The following is a 19,642-nucleotide window of genomic DNA, read 5'->3' on the forward strand; positions in this document are numbered from 1 at the left end:
TGTGTGCCTCGGAAGATTATCTGGTTTCGCCTGATTAGCACTCTTAGTCAGCGGTCCCCAACCCCCGGGCCACAGCCCGATACCGGTACGTGAGCCGTTTGGTTCTGGGCTGCAAGAATTGAGGCTCTGAAATGTATGGTTTTCAGGGGTTTTATCGGTTTTTATCTTTTTAATCGTTTTTATCGTTAACTCAGTTTCCCTGGGTCTTTTCCCCATCAGTTACTAATAATTCTTTTTTTTTTTGGTACCGGTACTGGTTTTATTTTGTTGTATTTATCAGCAACATCTTAAAGGCCAGGCCGTGAAAATATTGGTCCGTGGTGCAAAAAAGGTTGGGGACCGCTGATGTAAGCGACCGGCGTGAGTAACGGGCAGAACAATTACATTATCTTCCACTAGAGGGCAGTACAACTACCAGCTCTAATTAAATGGATTGCCAACTGCCACTAAAACAGAAGAAGACGAAGAAGAAATGACATAATAGTCAAGCTGGAAGCGAGACGACGCAGCGCATACAGCAAAAAATAAATACTTGAAAAGAAAAAGTAGTCAGTCTGACCTGGTCCTGGAGAAAACTCTGACCCAGATGAAGGCCCTAGCATGAGTAGTGGTCAGAAGAAAGCAAAGAAGGTATACTGGGGACAAACCGATCCAATTCCGCTGTGCCTGGGATTCGTTCGGTGGTCTGATTTTTCTAATAATAATAATAATAATAATAATGTTATTCTAATGTGAATATGCACCGTGGCTTCAAAAGGTTGGTAAACACTGCTCTAATTAATCCATAAATCAGTAACTTTGTTACATTCTTTTGGGTTCACTGATGCTTATTTTTCCAGTTTTGCAAAGCACAGGAGAAATGATGTCATCGTCGCCACATAAAAAAGGGAGGGTGTGGGGCAAAAGTCAACTTCTAGAAACAAAAATTTAAGGCCTGATGTCACCACAGGTATAGAGTGAAGCACAGTCCTTCTTAGAACTGCTGAAGCAAACCCGTCAGTGTATAAGCCGTCATTAGCTCATGTGGAGAAAAATCCAAGTCATATTTTTTGTCTTTCAAGCGCTGTTCAGACACACAATATCTGCATTTACGCATTCGTGTCAGCATGAATCCAAGCACAAAGTTTAAATAGCCTGGACGCGATTCTTTACAATGCTATTCAGTCAAATCAAACCCATCCTCTCAGTCGCTTTTTGTTCTATTCTATTCCTTTTGATTGTCTGTAAATGCTGCTGCTGCTTTGTGCACAACCGCAGCTAGTTCCGGGAGAAGGGAAATCGTCCTTGGAGCGGATCATCAGGAGAGAGAAAGAGCGAGGATGCCTCCACCTCCTGTTGTTTGTCCGGGATGCCAAGCTCACGCTCAGCATGCCAGGCCCCATGCGGGCGCCCAGGCCGGCCGGAAAAGACAGAGCTCTTGGAAGACTCGGGTCTGGTCAGAGCCAACACGACGCTCGTGCCAGGCAGAGCAACTGTGGCCAGCGTCTGCTAGTGCATCTCTCCCCTTTACCCGTCAGCACACGGCAGACCTCAGGAGAAAGGATGCGACCATCAGGGGACCGCTAGTCCATCCGGGCAGAGCTGGAGGACAGACCCCATGTGGCGGGGAGTGGGAGGTTTGGAGCTGTTACACGAGAAACAGCTAGCAGCCTGCTATCTTGTTTCTGTTTCTTCCTGATGATGTCTAATTTAAGCCAAAGCTTCGCCATTGCCTGTAAAAGTCCATTTGAGGCCAAAACGTGAAATAATGCACCAAAGTTGATCACTCTTCTCGCTGGTGGCAGTGTTCTCAGAGCTAAGGTCACATTTTTCATCAAATCTCACTCCTGTCTATCAAGATATGCATTGTTTATGACATCTTTCTGTCACTTTGATGCTGAGGTATCTGTGGAATCTCAGTGTGGTTATTGGATAATATGAGTAATTGTAATGGCTCTTTTTAAAATGGAGAAAGTCACATTTTGTAATGTGCACAACAGTGGTGGAAGAAAAGAGCTAAAAGTTTAAAGTTTGAACAATTTTAAATGTTTTATAGACTTTACCGAACATCTCTGTACTGATTCTTTAATGCAGAATCGTGATAACAACATTTGCAAATTCAGCCTTTGTATATCAGTGACCAATATTTTTTTTTGCTTTGTTATCAAACCTTACAAATATTTTTTTATGTTCAAGGTTTGTTTTTAGTATTAAAAGGTCAAAAAAAGACAACAAACATGAAGTGATTAAAAAATATTTTAGCATCAATTACTGATGATATTTCTATGAACATAGGCTCTGTTATTGGCCCTAAAGTTCACCCCTAGTTTTTACTACAGGCTACTGCTAAAATACCCAACATGCAGTTTGTATTAAAGGTTGTCTGACCTTTACTGAGTTTTATAACACAAGTAACCGGGAACAACAGGTAACAAGTCAAAGAGACGTTCAGTGTTTTGTTGTACATCTGTTTTTTCTTTCATCACACTGGGAGGTGGAGAGAAAAGGAGCTGATGCAACCGAGCTTAAGAAATTCTGATATTGTTCAACACAAATACATTAAAGGTGCGCACCGTCTACCGAGGACGTCTTTAAAATATGCACACATTTATATTTCTATCATGGAGTCTATCTTGTGGATGATGAGAGTGCTGCAGCTTTTGTGCCAGAGGAAAAAAAACATGAGGATGTGTGACACATGAAAACTAGCCACTTGTTTTGCTGCTGCTCTGAATTCTGAATTAATGTGTGTTTCTGAGGAAATGCTGACGAGAACGGGAGTTAACAGAGCTTGTACGCAATCGCTCTTTCTGCAGCCGGTTGAAGCGACCGATCGTCTCAGCAGGACTTGCATGATATCTCAGCTGTGACCTGACTGGCAAAACCAGAGGACTGTAAAGCAACAGGCGAATGTGGCAGTCATCCAGCGCGAGGGCTGAAAATTAAGTTCCTGGTTGACACGCAGCACGAGTTTGATCTGTTTCACCTGCTATTTCTGCTGTTTGTTTTATTTTAATGCCTCCATGCTGCCAGTCAGATAAGACCTTTGCCACTGAAGCTGTGACAGTACATCTGAAGCAGATCGGGTCGCCACACTGGTTTTGAATGATAATACTGCAGCGTCGTGTTTCACATCGATTCATTTTCAAAGAGAGTCGGTATTATTTTTTATTGATCGGCCTTTCTTTATAAACAAAGATGATATATAGGCTTAGTAATAGCGGGATTAAATTACATGGCCCGAAAATAAGCTGGATCGATAAGAAAAGTAATTTAGCACAATTCGGTTCAATTTGTTTGAGGAATCCTGCGCGCCCGAGTTAGCAGGTGAGGTGAAATGCCACAGACGGGACTGAGCCATCACTACAGACTTTGACTGTTTCCACCTTTTACATCATTTTTTCTTCCACGTTATCGGTGCAATCCGACGGCGGAAAGTTTGTCGACTTTAACTAGTCGACAGAAAACTACTGATACTGCAGGAATGTTGTATCACTTAACAGACAGTTGCAGCTGTTGATGAAACCCTCACATCATCATGTTCCGAGTGTGGGAGGATTGAAATTAACATAACGGAAGAGCAGAAACAGATTCTCCGTGGCGTCTAAACACATACTAACCAGGTGTATATGAATGCCGCGAGAACGAGCCGCTCTCCCCCTCCCCTGTCAGCGCGGCTAAACCAAATGCTGCCGCTCTCATTTGGGGCATTTGTTTGCCTGTGTGAGAAATAATGGCGGCGGGAGCAGGTGGAATATTGCTTCGGCAGCTAACCCATATGGATCGGAAAAGCCGCTTGCCAAGTCTAAACTCCACTTTTACAGGCACATCTGGAGCAGAATCTCCATATTAATTGCCAGTTAATGTGTTTACACACAACGAGGATTAATCCCTGAGAGAAGTTGCTTGACCCGGGTCACGCGGTCGGCGGGAGGGCGGTGTTTCGGGTTGAAAAGCAGCAGGGAGAGGTATGGCGCCAAATGTGCGGACAAAGGCACGTGCGTAAGATAATTCTATTCCAGCAGAAAGCCACCTGTCATGTGTAGCCTTTCTGTTATGTTGAGAGCATTTATGTCAATATCCTCCGATGGCTTCGAACAGCAGTAAAAGTTCACGCGGGGATTTATGAGGCTGTGATCACATGAGACGCTTTGTTGAACACACCTGCATTTTTGTTGTTTACTTTGGTTGTTTGGTTACAGCAGACAGAGGGTGGGCGGCGTTTAAGGATTTAGGGGCCCCGGAGCTGGACAGAAGCCCTGGAACACGGAAGGGATGACTGATATTTATCGCATTAGAGCTCCTTGCTGTGCTGCTTTCACCGAAGGCAGAACCAAAAAGCATTTGTGTGCGTGTGTGCATCTGACTTTATTAACTAGACCCTGAGAAAGAAACTCTAAAACAATCCCAGCAATAGTTTTGGTGATCGTAAATATGTAATTGCCACTCCCTTTTTGGTGATTGAGTATGGGGGGGAAAGGGGCAAGGAGCCATTGTGCGCCACATTATAAAAGTTTAATGTGTGGAAATATGGTCTCTTTTTTTCTATATATGCATATCTATCTTCATAAGAATTTCAAAGTAGGGCTATTTCCCAATCTGCCTACAGCTTTAATGAAATAAATACAAATAAAGCCCAAAATCCCAAAAAGAGAGGATGTGCAATTTAATCCACAAAGTAATTCTTTCATATACATCAGGCGACACCTGAGCTGTCATCTCCCTCTCCTCATCCTCGAGATAGCCTCGGGTCTCTGAGGGTTTGGCTTAGCACGACCTCCTAATGAGAGATTTACTGTATGAAGATAATTATGGGGGGAAGCAACATCTCGCTCAGGCCCAATGATTAAGATAAGAGCACTTGGGTGCATATTCAAGCGGCACCCTCCTCCTCCTGACCTGTCACTCTGCCGAGGCTCTATTGGTCACAGACAATCAGCTGGAAAAACACCGAGGGCATGCCTATGCGCATGGCGAGTGCAGACGCTCGGAAGCAAACAGAGCTGCACGCGCATTTTAGACTGCACCGGGAAGGACAAAAACAACGCAGAGCACACCGTGATATCGCTGCCATTTTATAAATCAGCCACCTGGGCGATTAAGGGAAAAATGAGTGAACAGAATCAGAAACGCGTGCTCTTGTTTATTGCTTTAGAGAGTTAGCTGGCAAGGAGGCAACCATCGTGTGATGATGAGAGTGGCCCCTCTGGAGACGGCATTCGCACACTGGCAGAGGAGCTAATACAGACTTTCATTAGGATGCACACTTCAACACACTGTCATAGTATTTACAGTCTCACACTGGGGAAACAAATAAACTGCGTGATTAACAAGTTTTCCTGATGCCTGGCGCTTCGCTGTGTGCGCATTGGAGTGCCACCTCGCCGACTTAATGATTCTTAATGGTTTCTTAATGACTTCTTAATGACTTCATCAGGAAGATCCTGCAACAGCACATTCTGACAAGCGGGAGCCTCCCCTTGAGACCCAGGATCACACCGAAGCACTAACCCCTCTTCGGCTTTCTGCTAAAACAACACACACTTTAAATCTGCTTATCTGAGACGGCATCTTCGACTCGGGTGACGCGAGCTTTTGATCCGTGGTTAACTGTAGGCCTATGTGATACAATTTGATATGAAAGCGTGCGAGCTGATGTGTGGAAATGCACTAAAAGGCGAAAAGGGATGTCCAACTAGGTTGTGGGCAAATGCAGTCACATCAAACTAATCTCAGAACATTGGAGTGACATCTAGTGTTGTGTAACCAGAATTAAACTGCGTTGTGCGAGGGTATCTAGGAAACCCATTTGGTAGCATTCGGTGTAAAGCTGCGACTGTGATGCAACACTGGGGGAAGCGGGAAGAAAACAAAAGGAACAGGAAATTCTCCAATTCCTAGAGATCCCGGTAATTGCAGAATTTCATTACTGCGGGACGTGCGGCGAGATGACACTCAACACTCCAGAGAGAGAAACAAGCAGCGTGTTGTTGAGCTGGTAACAAAGTGTGGTCAGCAGCAAAAAATTCCTCCAAGCATTTAATGACATAGAATTTTCTGGGTCACCTCAATGTCACCGAGCAACAAATAGTTTGGAGTGTGAAGTACATAGTGCCGGCCATCACAGATTGCCATGTCACTCTCAGCCAAGGAACACCAGTAAAGCCTCCAAATTACCACTACGCCTCTGAGTTTGGCGCTCAGAGCTCCCTCCATCGAAACCACGTTCAACGAGATCAAAAGTGTCATTCTAGTTTTTTAAAAGTCTTTTTTTTTTTAATAAAACAAAAGCTAAAAAGCTATTAAGGTAATTGTGATAATCAGTGTTTGTGAAAAAGGATATAAAAATAAGAAGAAAGTCCATATACTGCACACACACACATATATACACACACACACCACAACTGGTTAACAAATTGTATTAGCAGAGAAGCTTGACTGCATGGCAAATTACATCGCCCTGATGGATGTCCTCTTTACGGGTTGTAGAAGCAGGCTGAGGGGCCGTGGAGAGAGGATGAGGCTCTAGCCAAACACTCATAAAATGATGCATAGCCGGCCATGTGTCACCTATTGGCACAGGCTCGGATATCTCGCCCAGATACCAATGCCCAAAACACAGAGAGACACTTGCTCCACTTAATCCATGGCAATCAGGAAGAAATGTGATTCAAATATTCCTCTTCCACTCCAGAAATGAATACATCAAGACCGTTTTAACCCCTCAAGTTCAGTTTTCTCTTCCTAAATTTACAAAAAAAAGTTTCCTAAAAAAAAACCCAAAAAGTGTGTAATTTGGTAGTAATTATAGGTCAAAGTCTAAAGCAGTGCTACTGCAGCTCACCAAGTGCCGAAGGGGGCACCAAAACAGGCTAATGATCATCAATCATAATAATCATAATGATGAATTATTTAAATTCAAGATGAAGCGCAACTTCAATAGGCACAATTAGACCATTATACCAAGAACAAGACATACATAATTCATTGAAATAATGAAATAAATTATAGCCCCCCCCCCAACAATCTCCCTGTGGTTTATGCCTATCCTGCTGCCAGCTATCATGACACACACACACACACGGAGGTTGTTGGTTAGACTCAAAAACAATGTAACCCAGTTTAGACAAACAGCACGTTTTTGCTTTTAGTTGTTTGTGTTTTCTTTTGTCTGAGGTTATTAATGACATGCAGCCTCTCGCCTTTAGCAGCAGGATCCACAGGTGAGTCTCCCCAGCATGAAGGTTTCGAGCTCTTACAAGAACAATACCTGTATTTGTTCCTGACACAGAACCTTGGCTAAATCACCTTTCTACACCTCAGACATTTGGGCCACACAGCAGCCATCCTGAGGTTGAGTTCTAAGCTCTGTCACATTTGTCTACATATCCTCCCGAACACTGAGAACCAAAACAAGTAAATAATTAATGAGTATTTACTCTCAGCTCACTCAAACTAGAGTGAATGCAGGCAGGCGACCTCCTCGCAACTCGGAAACAAAGAGTTTAGTGTCGGAGACCGACTTCGCAGGGCACCTGTTGAGAGGCAACGTCTCGCCATACAGTTGCGGTCCGACTCGGACTGACTGCAGTCGCTCTCAGACAGACTGGTCATCCAAATTAAATTACATGCAAACAGATTGTGAAAATCAGCCGGAATCAGGCTGCCGCTGAGCGCAACTCGTCTGGATTCGTCTCTTCGCGATAGGGACTCTACTCTGGTTCTATTCTTATATAAAAGCCAGCTTGCTGAGTGCATATGTGAATCTCCATCCTTGCAGGAGCTCTGACACTGTTAGTGGAGGGATTTCTGTTTCAGATCTGAGACTCTGAATGCACACTGAGTGCAAGCAGTTAATGTGAATTTATGTGCATGTAGGCAGCAACACGTTCGCAACAGACAGCAATAGATTTTTGTGAACTTTGCTGATTTATCAGAGTTAATTACCTCACTAACTGCAAAATGACAGCAGACTGACTCAATAAGTCTCTGGCTTATTGTTGTTTTATCGCCGTCTTCATGCAGCAAAGTCTTTTTAGAGATGCTGCGGGTGGTCTTCAAAAACAAGATCACTTTTTGCAAGTTCCCTGCACATGGTCCTTGGTGTGACTCTAGCCATTTATCAAGCTGTTTATCAATTTGTAATCATCACTATTTACACCTTTAATGTCTCCAAAATGATCATCATGGATCATACATGATGATGGAGCCTTTTAAGCTGCAGCGCTGTTGAAAATGCGACTAATAAATGACCGTGACAGCTGTGTAAAATGAAATAAGGGTCATGTGTCAGATTTTCATAGCCCAGTATTTTCAATATATCTGATAGCAGCATGTCTAAGATGAGTAAGAAACTATTACGTGCTTAACATTTTTTTTTTAACCATAAGATATACGTGTAATTTATATTTTGATTTTGTTAAGTAACTGGTCAGGCTTAATTTCTGGTCTGGTCAGACCTAGTCTAGCATAATAAGTTTATCTATCTATATATATATCTATATCGATAGATATCTCTATATCTCTATATAGATATCTCTATATCTCTATATAGATATCTCTATATCTCTATAGATATCTCTATATCTATATAGATATCTCTATATCTATATAGATATCTCTATATATCTATATGGATATCTCTATATATCTATATGGATATCTCTATATCTCTATAGATATCTCTATATCTATATAGATATCTCTATATATCTATATAGATATCTCTATATCTATATAGATATCTCTATATAGATATCTCTATATCTATATAGATATATAGATATAGATATATATAGATATAGATATATATTCCCTTTAAGATCTATAATGTCACTCGTTGTGCCTTTGCTATATGGCAGGGGTCTCTGCAGTGTTGCACTTATATGATATGACCTTCCTCTAGAGACCTGGGAAACATTCTGTATCAATTAGACCACCGAGGCGTTTGAGGAGTCTCGCTGTGGAGAGTGCAGAGAAGAAGCCTGTGACATGCCTCCGCTGTGACGATCGACCACTTCCTCTGAAGCATCCAAACAACGTTTTGAGAGAGAATTAGAGCGATAGAAACAGTGGAGGATTTACTGCCGGTGGGATTTACTCCTTGTTCCAATTTGCAGGGGGATTACTCATTTTTTTCACCATTTATTTATTTTATTTCCAAATTCATTTCTACTTCACCTGAAGGAAAACAAAATATCGAGCCAAATGCATAAATAGTGTCAGAGTGAATAGATAATGACAGCAGGTCAAGTTGTGAGTGAGTCACGTCTTTCCTCCTGGAAGAAAGTGATTACTGTAACACAGAGCTGACAATCATGACCGAGATAATCCCATTTCTCACATGGAGCTCAAATTGTATTATGTCACATTGTGTTTTGCATATGCTATCAAAACCTGGATTTAGATATGAAAACTATCTGAAAAAAGTAAAAGTCTGAAGGAGGCGCGGAAAAAGAAAACATGCAGCCACAGGGCTGGCATGCAGGCATGTCACTTTGTCAAGCTGTTTTCTCAGAGAGCTTGATGGCTTCTCAAAGGCGGGAGGAAGAAAAAAGTGTTGCAAAGCATGGTATTCTCCAAGATGAACAGATGGCAGAGCCTAAGTGTGGAGATTTGTTTTATATCTCTATCCCATGTTGCTGCGCAGTAGATGTGGGCTTCCGTTTTCTTTTTCCTCCTTCTTCAAATGTTATCTTACAGGATAACGGACACACGCAATGTTTAAGCTAATGAGGAGTGGGTGTTGCTTTGTCTTTCTCTTTATGTCGTCCCCTCTCTCCCACCAACACATCCTCTTGCTTTCCATTCTCCGTCAAACCCACGCTTGGAGCGGAAACCTATATGCCACACAATTATGCAACACAACTGGGAGTGCTGCTTGCAGACTGGGTGGCTGACTGAAAACACAGCAGACTGCAGAGTTTCTGCAGCTGCATTAACATCCTGTGAGTAACAGCGTTTAAAGGACATCAAGCACTGTCCACTGCCAGATACGTCAGCAATTAGCAGATACGTGGCTCAGAAGTATGTATCCTGCACTTTTTATGCAGTGCCACTATCGGAACAAATATTCCACTTCAGTACAACGCAAGAAGATCTAGCAAGCCATTGGCTATTGTCTGCTGGCTTAGCCTCTGGCAATGATGCCAAATATTTTGGGGTTTGCGGTGTAGAAAGCAAATATCCCGAAAAAGACCTCACATCTGTCTACCTGCACGCAACCAACCCCACAATACTTGGACTAAAAACAGACTGCAAACAGAACTCTTGTTACTCGCCTACAGATATAAAGATGTTTAAAAATATGCATGTTAAACAATATTGTGTGCAACTTTAAAAGTGAGTTACCTGTCCACAGTACGCTGACATTATGCTATAAAATGATTAAAAAGGCTTTGACATACAACTGGAAAGTGTAACCACAGCAAAGATGTTGGCAGCTAGATTTGATATTTTTTATTTCTTCATTTTTTAAAGTGTACTTCCTGTAATCTACAACAATTGTTTCATACTGTAACAAATATCAAAGTGTAGGGGTGGATAAATGATCTAGAAGTTACTGTAACACTGTCAGCTGTCTGTATAACTGCTATTTCAGCCTTCCTGTTGTAATTCCCATAAACACTTTATTATTGTAAATTATAGCAATGCACTGTAGTCACTCTGTGTGTCACCACCTCTGTTTCTCATTTTGTGACTACTTCTTGCACCACATGGTAAAAACATTCAGCACAATGCATTTTTATCAGCCACCCTGAAGGTGAACACTGGCTGGATGTGATTACCGCTACAGTGGTCTCAGTCAGGGTAGACCTTTGTTATGTTAGCTACATGTAAAATACTGGTGGCAGTCAGTGGTACCACTTAGCCTCCTAGTAGATCGTCGCCTTGTTCTCATAGCATTCACAAGATTTTCAGCGAACTTGACCAGCGACCTCTGACCTTGAAGTCAAGGTCCCTGAGATTTCAACTCATCCAAGACTTTTAGTAGCTACACCTGTGGCATCAATTTCAAGCTCCTAAGTTGTTTCGTTCTTGAGTTCTTGCATTTACAAACTTGTCAAACGTGTCTATGTCGCCTGCCCGGCAGCAACACGGCTGAGGGGTGAAAACATTCTCAGTTATTCAGTCACTGAATGCACCACACAATACTTCAAAATTAAGAATTTCAACTTAAACACCTTTGCACACATTAAATCCACAGCTGTTCACAATCTGAGCAACAACTTGGTTTACTTAAATATTTAAACTGATCAATAATTTCACATTGTTTGCTAAATGAGGTAGTTTAGCAAACAATGGGAAAAATAATGGGAAAAAAGAGCTACAATAAAAGAGACAGAAGAAAATTAAAGTACTAAGAGGTCCGTATAAAATAAAAACCTGATTTTTTTGCAATGTTTCTTACCTGCAGGAAACAAGATTTAATGCACTTTGAGACGCCAGATGCAAAACTTAATTTTTGGTAAAAAATAACAAAAATAAGGTTCTTGCTGTTGGTGAGGGAGGTGATGTAATGACTGATGCTCTCAAGACCAAACACAGGAACCTCAGCTTTGCCAGGATTAACAGGGAGAAAATGTAAAAACATTCAGTTATTAATGGCTTTAAAGCATTCATCAAGGTTAGAGAGGCTGTTTATGTCGTTTATGCAAAAACTGCAATAAATGAACAATATTGGTAATTACCCAAAGCATTTTTTAATATCCATAATGGCTGATCCACCAGTATGCATTTCAAATTTACAATATTACAAAAAAGCAGAAAACATAGTACAACATATATATATTTTAATTAAGATGCAAAATTACAGTTATTTCCTTACATCCTGCACTGAAAAATTTAATTTAAGTAGATGAATGTTATGCTTGATTAATTTCTGACTTCTCAGAGAAGTCTAGAGCTTCAAAATTGGGTTTTAAAAATGGTAATTCAGCACATCATTCACCTAATAAACAGCAACATCGGTTTTTTGCTTTGTGTATATATTACATACATATATATATATTGAGAGAGAGAGAGAGAAAGAGGGATTCTTAGTTACAACAACAGTAGTTGAGGAATGACTGGAATAAATTGACCAGTGTTCTTTATAAGATGTTTTACAAGCAAATGATAAATGCTTAATGTGTGTAAAGGTTAGAATTATAAATGTGACATTCTAAATGGCAGCACGGTGTCACCTAATACTGCTGCATTCATTTCAGAGTAGAGCTTAGCATGATGTACTTCCAGCAATCGACACCTAACCCAGGCGAGCTGCATTCGAGAGGTGGAGGATAAACCGGTTTGATTTGGGTAACAGCATGTTCTTCCCTCCTTATCTTACTCTAAACAAGGATCACAGCATTTTAATCCTTCTAATTATTTTGTTTAATAACGTGTACAGTAATGAGCAGTCTCAGTACGGCAACAGGGGACAATAACTGCAGACTCTGAACACTGTTACATTTTTTACTTATTATTGTTGACTTATTATATTTGACTTACATATTAAAGAGCGTCCTTGGAAACGGAAGAAATGCCTTTTGCTCTAATTTTTCCAATTTCTCCAAAGTGAATATGAGCATTTAGCGGTTTAGTCATAGCAACAGGAATTTACAATCACACCAAGGCTGCACCTGAAAGGCTTAATCAAAAATAAGACGATAATGAAAGCACTGCTAACAGCCACAATACCTCGTCCTCTAATGTCAACCTCAGGTGCGCAGACAATGTTTCGACCGGTTTAATCAAACTCAGAGTGTTGACTCCTTCGGTCTGGATCCTGAAGATAATACTTCTGAAAATCAGGAGCACCAATTGTACCAAACACTCTTTCAATCTCTTTCCCAGAAACCTTGAAAACTACTTGTTGGAAATGAACACGAAGCTCCCACAATTCAGCAAGTTTTTAGAGACGATCAAAACTGAAAACATAAATGGCGCTTGTGCTCAGCTTCATGTGTTGTTTGACTGTAGACGAGCCAGCGCTCAGTAAAAGTGACAGGAGATGTGAGGTGTTGTGACTCCTCACCTGCCACCAAAACCTCTACTCCGGCAGAATGACAAAACACAAGCCCTCAAATGCCCGCAGGACAACGGAACTACTTTTGAGTCAAACTTTAGTTCCACAGACTTGTCTCTTCCTATTCTGTGAAATCAATGTGATTGCAAACCAACTAAATATTAACATTAATGAAGAACACTTGTAAACATATACTAAAGACCAAAGCAGGAAGCCTGTAAGGCTCCAAACGCTACCAGAGCGAAAGAGGAAGAAGCCAAACACATTCCCCGCATCCTTCCACCCGGGAGATCAGCCTTTGCACCTGTGACCAGGTAAACTTTCCACACAGTCGTTAATGGACACAGCGGCTGTTGTTTACTGAAGACTCCCCGCAGAGGAGACTAGCTGACCCATGTCTGCAACCGGTGAGTGGTACAAATGGCAAACATCTCTTGGAGTCATTATTTATGCAGGAATGCCCTTGGGAGTCTTTGCACTTGTTTACACAGTCATGGCACAGTCCATTCATGACGGCTCCGAGTAAATGAGCCGCTTGCTACCAATTTGTCCTGGACGACGAAGCTTTGGGGCTCTACTACCCACGGTTACTTTGACGCCGGCGTGTGTGCGTGTGTGTGTGTGTCGGGGTATGGAAAAGAGGTTAACGCAGCACTGCTGTGCTGTTGGGAACCGACCCGGAACTACGGACACAAAAGTCCCAAGGGTATTAGGAAGCACAGTGTCACATTTGGAAATAAATGAGAGAAGGGTTTTTTTCAAGAAGAACGCCACGGACTTTCACCTTTGAAATGGGCTGTTTGTTTGCCCGAGGACGGGGACAGTGGTCAAAGTTAGTGAGCACCGCCTTTCACATAAAACCAGAACCAAGGCAGGAGTTTTATGGAGGTTGAAGTCAAAGGCAAAGTAAAGAAAAAGTGAGTGCGGCACAATGTCTGGGAACCGGTGTAACTTTGCTTACAATAAAAGTGACAAGAGCGGTGTGTGCGTGGCAGAGATAGAGATAGGAATGGCGGTGTTACGTTATTTTTCTTTTAAAAGAAACTGTATTAAAACAGTCGTTTTAGCAGAAAGATGGCTTCCTTTGAGGTGTAGATACCTTCATATGTAGCTGCACTTAAGTACAACAAATGCGCAGATGTCCAATCAAAGACATAAAACCATCAGTATCTACGTTAAATTGTTATTTAAAACCACAGCTATGGGCTTAAAGTTTAGGCTGTCGTCTAATGATGTATACACACAAAAATAATACTGTGGACTAACAAGCACAAAGTTTTACATGTACTTAACCAAAGGCTAAATGAACCAGTTTAATGAAGCAAAGTGGAGGCATATTGTACTGATGACCTCATGCATTCTGCAGTAATGAGAAACCAACATAATCATTTTGTTCTCAAACTTTTTCCCGTGCTGTCACACGAAACAATTAAACAGAAAACCGTTAAACAGACCGCGACGTCAAAACGCGAACCTCCTCCGACTCTATTAATGACATAAAGGCATCAAACGCGACTCAAACGTGTTCAAAAGCGTTTTTAAAGATGCTCCACCCCCGAGTGACGATGCGTGCGCGTTTTTACTTTGAGTCTAAATTTGCGTGCGTTCGATTTGTGGTTGAAAAAGACACAAAGAACCAAAGGGAACGAATTCAATTAAGCGTAAAGTACTGAAGGCTAAATGACTCCCCCTATAGTTCTCAGGATTTCATCCAGCGAAACAGCAAAAAGGGGAAGAAATGTGTTTAACAGGGAGGCAGCGGCTGAGAGAGAGAGAGAGGGGAAAGAAGCGATGGGATAATTTAACAAGCTTCCTCCTAAACCACTCCAAAACCTCCAGAGTTTAATTGCTGGGAGGCAACATTATCCCTAGCAACACTGTGTCTGTCTCTTGGCTGGGATTCGGTGGGTACCTGCTGTATCCACTCCCCGCACAATACAGCGCCCACTGAGCCATATAATCCTCTCAGGCCCTCCTCTTCTGGAGAACCACATTCAATCTCTTTGTGACACGGGAAAATCTCCTCTTCTCCATTTTTTGTCAAGGTACGTGCTTCAAATAAGTCCAATCAGTAGGTGCCGTTATGTGTGCACAATGCTACGGGGAGCCGCAGAGGAAGGGAAAACAGAAAGGAAGAGTTAAATAAAAAGACGTTTGATTTGCCGCTGTGAAATTTGGGGCTACTTTCCATTCCTCTGCGGAGCTCCCTGGAGCAGCCATATTTCTGTTTATGTTTAAATGTGAATCAGTCAGATGGGCTGTTGGGTTCCTGCTGAATCATCCCACTCTCCCCTCAGAAAGCAGGAGGTTACTTTTGAACCAGCTGCCTTGCAGGAGAGAACAAGAAACCGACGCCACTTTCTTCCCGACTCCTCTTTCAAGTTGCCCTTGAAAAGAAAATTACGACAACGGCTTTGATGCAACGCAGACATGCTTCGACATATTCACCATAAGTGCAGACACAAACTACATTATCATTCCAATGAGTTTGTTCGGATGCCTTTTAAGCGTCTGAGATTTGCACAAGCCGGCGAGAGAAAAGTTGTTGTTTTTTTAACAGAACATGGAAACGGTGGCTCATTACGCGAAATGGCAAAAGAAGAAAAATGGTTCTTCGCTGTCCACTGGCTTGTGACTTAAGTCAATATAGCACTTGGAGACCTGCGAGAGTGTTTTTAATGAAAACATGTGGTACGTAATGAGAAATTATAAAGGTGGCGTTCCGAAGAACATTTCTATGATTTATTAATTTTAACAAATGACGACCTTTACTTTCCAGATTTGGTTCCCCATGAGCAAATGTAACTTTAAGGCACAAACGCTCATTCTTTTTCCTTTATTGTATATTTTCTGATTAATTTCCAGATGATGACAGCGGCATATAATCCATTTTATGCCTAAATATAGCTTTGCATCTTTTGTTTGCTACACATGTGAAAATGTTGCATTTGTGTTCAAGAAATCATCCTACCTGTCAAAGAGGGTGGAGCTCGGAGGTGTCGGTAAGAGGAGAAATCACTCGTTGTTGCACAACAGAAGTCCACTCGTTATACCAGTCGCTTACTGCAACAAAATAAACAGGCACAGTTAGATCTGGTGATCATTGGTAACATCCTTTATATTTGAGCCCATAAATGTAACTGAAGCTTGTGTAGAAATAATGCGTGTGCAGATGCTGCTCAGTTATTGTCCTTTTACTTTATATGGACCCATAACTAACCAGAGAAAGGTCAGAAAAGCTTAATTGCTCTGGGTGGAGTTAATTGCTTTGCTACCAGTTCGAATAAATAAACTAAAAGAAATTAATAAATAAATCATCACAGCTTTCCTATTCTGCCTTTGGCTCTCAGCCCCAAGACCAATGTACCCACTTAACATGAAAATATGAAACATGTAGCTGACTCTTTCCTCTTAGAACTGTTTAAAGTCGCAGGTTTTTATTTAGAAAATTAATGGTAAATAATGTGGGATTGATATGTTGTTTACCTTCCTCTATCCCACGAACAACAAACAAAAGAGGGAATGACAAAGCGAGGCGTGCTCGTGATAATTTTGCAACATTTCTCTGAGCTCTGAGGATTCAGATGCACACACACTCGAGAAACAGAATATTTCCACATTTCCCCACAAACTTTCCTCACCAAATGATCGGCTGTAAAAAGAAGAAGAACGAGAGGTTGCTAAGGATGGGATAAAGTATCTGCACTCGGCATCTGCACGGACCGGCTGAACTTTAATGCAGCTGTTCGCATCCTTAAAAAGATCCAACGCTGCTGCAGGAAATAAGACAGTGAGGTGGAAGGTTAGCTTGTAATCCATAACACATAGTTGAGGGTGGCCACGCTGGCATCGATTCCTTGTGAAAATTGTAATGGGCCTTGGCTCGAGCAGCACAACCCAACAAATACAACCGCGAGGCTTCGGCTCATTTGTAGTCAGGCCACGGAGGTCGTTTCTGAAATGTTTGTCAAAAACGTGGTCAGCTGCTCAGCTCCCACTCGCCGCTCTGTTTTTGCAGAATTTGTAGCATGTGACGGCCGCAGCGCTAAGCCAACACGGCGAGCGTTTTAAGGAACGTTAGATGATATAAATTGTCAGTAATGAGGCACAGGGGACGGCATCCGTGACCTGAAGAGGTCGGCCATAACGTTCTGCCTCGCAGCTGAATAAAATGCATCCTGAGCGCAATTTAACAGCCTTAACATGAGCAGGTACATACGGAGAGACAAGCAGAGGTCCGAGAGGGCGCTGCGCTAGTCGCAGAGGTCACGCGCAAAACAACAACGATACACAAACACTGCTGACAAGGGGAAAATGTGACGACTGTAAAATGTATGAAGAAATGGATGGAAGGGTCATTTTACTGAGCAGCGCCATTAACATCGCTGCCCTTGTCTGAAATTAAGCTCGGATCAGTCACTCACACGCGCACGCACGCACGCACACACGATCGCACGCGCACAAAGAGCAGCAGTTTTTACATTTCTCCTCTTTTCGCCCTCGCAGAAGGAGAGGTCGACATTTTAACTGCAGCGGCGAGGAGATGGCTTCCTTTCACCTTGACGGGCATATAATGAACATTTTTCATTTTGAGCTTAGCTTCACTTACAGAGTCAGTCAGCTATTTTCTCTTCCAACCCTTTTTTTTTTTCTCCCTTCCTGACATTTTCCTCTGTGGTTTTGCCAGGATGATCTTCACAGTAAATTTGTGCCCCTTTTAAAGAAATAGGTTACATTTCTGTTGATTTCTTTTCTTTGCGTTTTTTTAACCCCACAGAGCTCATTTCCATAAAGGTCCCTGTACAACACAAACAGGCCTGCTGTAAAGCATGAGACACAAACAATATGCTAATCACACCTTTTTCAATTAGAACCTGGATATCTATGAAATCCATATTATTGCTTATTTATTCAGCCTTTTGTAAATAAATAAATGGGATTTTTGAAACGACAACATCAACAAAAAAATATATGTCTGTGCTTATGAAGTACGTAAGGTAGGTTAGGAAGGGAAAAACACCAGTGCACAGAAGCACACAGAGAGATTAGTGAAGGTGCATGAAAAAAGGCATAAACGAGACACAGTTTGCAGAGACTTCTGCACAAAGACACCGCTCTCACTGTAGCTTTACACTGTGTCCTGCTACAACAACAGCACTGTGCTGTGTATAATATAAACTCGGAGCATAATAATCAGCTGTTTCATTGTAATCATTCTGTTATTTTAGCGCTCATAGTGCTCCACAAGCAGTTCATTACTGCTAAATATATAACTTTACGTTGACTGTCCTGTGAATTATGAGACAATATCAGTAGTGGTGTGCGATACTGCATATTTTGGTATCGATCCGATACCAAGTAAATATGGGCCAATATCGCCGATACCGATGCCGATACCGATGCCGATACCGATGCCGATATCCGTTGATAAATAAGGTGGATGTGCCATTGAATTGCTAAAACTCAATTAATTTTCATGACCTTGAGTGATTTTTGTGATGTTTCCTTTTTTATTATTAAATAGTTAAAACCCAGGACATAATTAGGACAAAGTTTATAATTAAATAGAAAAATAATATTATCAATTTTTTTTAGAAAAGTCTGAAATAAAAAGTGCACGCAAACCAGTAAACAAATTAAAACAAACAAGTACTGTTGAGAAACTATAATACAAAAATTACAATTAAAATTCTCAACAACAAAAACAACTTAATGTAACAACTTAACAACCTTCAAAGCCTCTAAGTCATGTGACGGCGCAACGTCTAAACACAAGGGGAGGGCGGCACTTAAAGTAAAGAAGCGATCTCTCCAGGCTAGTATCGATCCGATACCAATGCAGACTTGGTATCGATACAATCGATATTTGGATCGATCCGCCCACCACTAAATATCAGCTTTTTGAAATGCACGCTTGCAGGAACGCAGTTTTTAACAGTTTAATGACCGTGATGAAAAGGAAGCCGGGCTGGAGGCGATGGCAACACTGCTGCAGTGCCATCCAAAAAAACTGAAAAGCCCACTGTCACATCTGCTGAGGGAGACAGCATCAGACGATGGCGGCAGAGTGAGCTGAAGGATAAAAAGTGAGCCTGCACAAAGCTATAAACAAAAGCAAATTTAGACTGAGTGAAACAAAAACCTAAACCCGGGTAAACTAAGCATTACATATCACCTGAAACCTGGAAACATGTGGAGTGGTGGGGGCAGAGGACACGCAGACAACCCCACGAGGAGCAAAGGAAAACACACACAATGAAAACGGAGGGTAATGAGGGAAAACGTAACAAAAGGGAAACACAGCTGAACCTAATCTGATGCATGAGACAGGGAGGAAGCAAAACACAACACTAACACGGGACTGTCAAAATAAAACAGGAAACACATGAACGTAGAAACCAGGATGACTAGACGTAACGCAGCACACAGGGGAGGCATATTAACAACACCCAAAGACTAGAAATCACCCAAAATACTGAAAAAATGAGCTAAAAATACAGACTAAACCACGAGAAACCACTAAATGACAGAACATTAAATAATCAAACCAGACCCAGGACCGTGACACCCACCCATATTAAACATCCACAATAATCAAGGCCTGAACACAAAACAAAAAAATACAAAGGTATTAATATAAACTTGCCATATTAT

At 41.7% G+C, this 19,642-nt stretch overlaps 1 protein-coding gene across 2 annotated transcripts in view; it reads right to left on the reverse strand.

The window, feature by feature from the left end:
* LOC102192139 (RNA binding protein fox-1 homolog 3-like) overlaps positions 1 to 19,642 on the reverse strand; it is a 418,448-nt gene that overhangs the window by 312,361 nt on the left and 86,445 nt on the right. For both annotated transcript variants that reach the window (XM_013912631.1, XM_013912630.1), the window contains one exon: positions 15,960 to 16,051. The gene's annotated coding sequence lies outside the window, so the exon portion shown is untranslated. The remainder of the gene's footprint in view (positions 1 to 15,959; positions 16,052 to 19,642) is intronic.

Source organism: Pundamilia nyererei, unplaced genomic scaffold, assembly GCF_000239375.1.
Source record: "Pundamilia nyererei isolate P.nyererei 1_Seehausen unplaced genomic scaffold, PunNye1.0 scaffold00095, whole genome shotgun sequence".
Classification (NCBI taxonomy): domain Eukaryota; kingdom Metazoa; phylum Chordata; class Actinopteri; order Cichliformes; family Cichlidae; genus Pundamilia; species Pundamilia nyererei.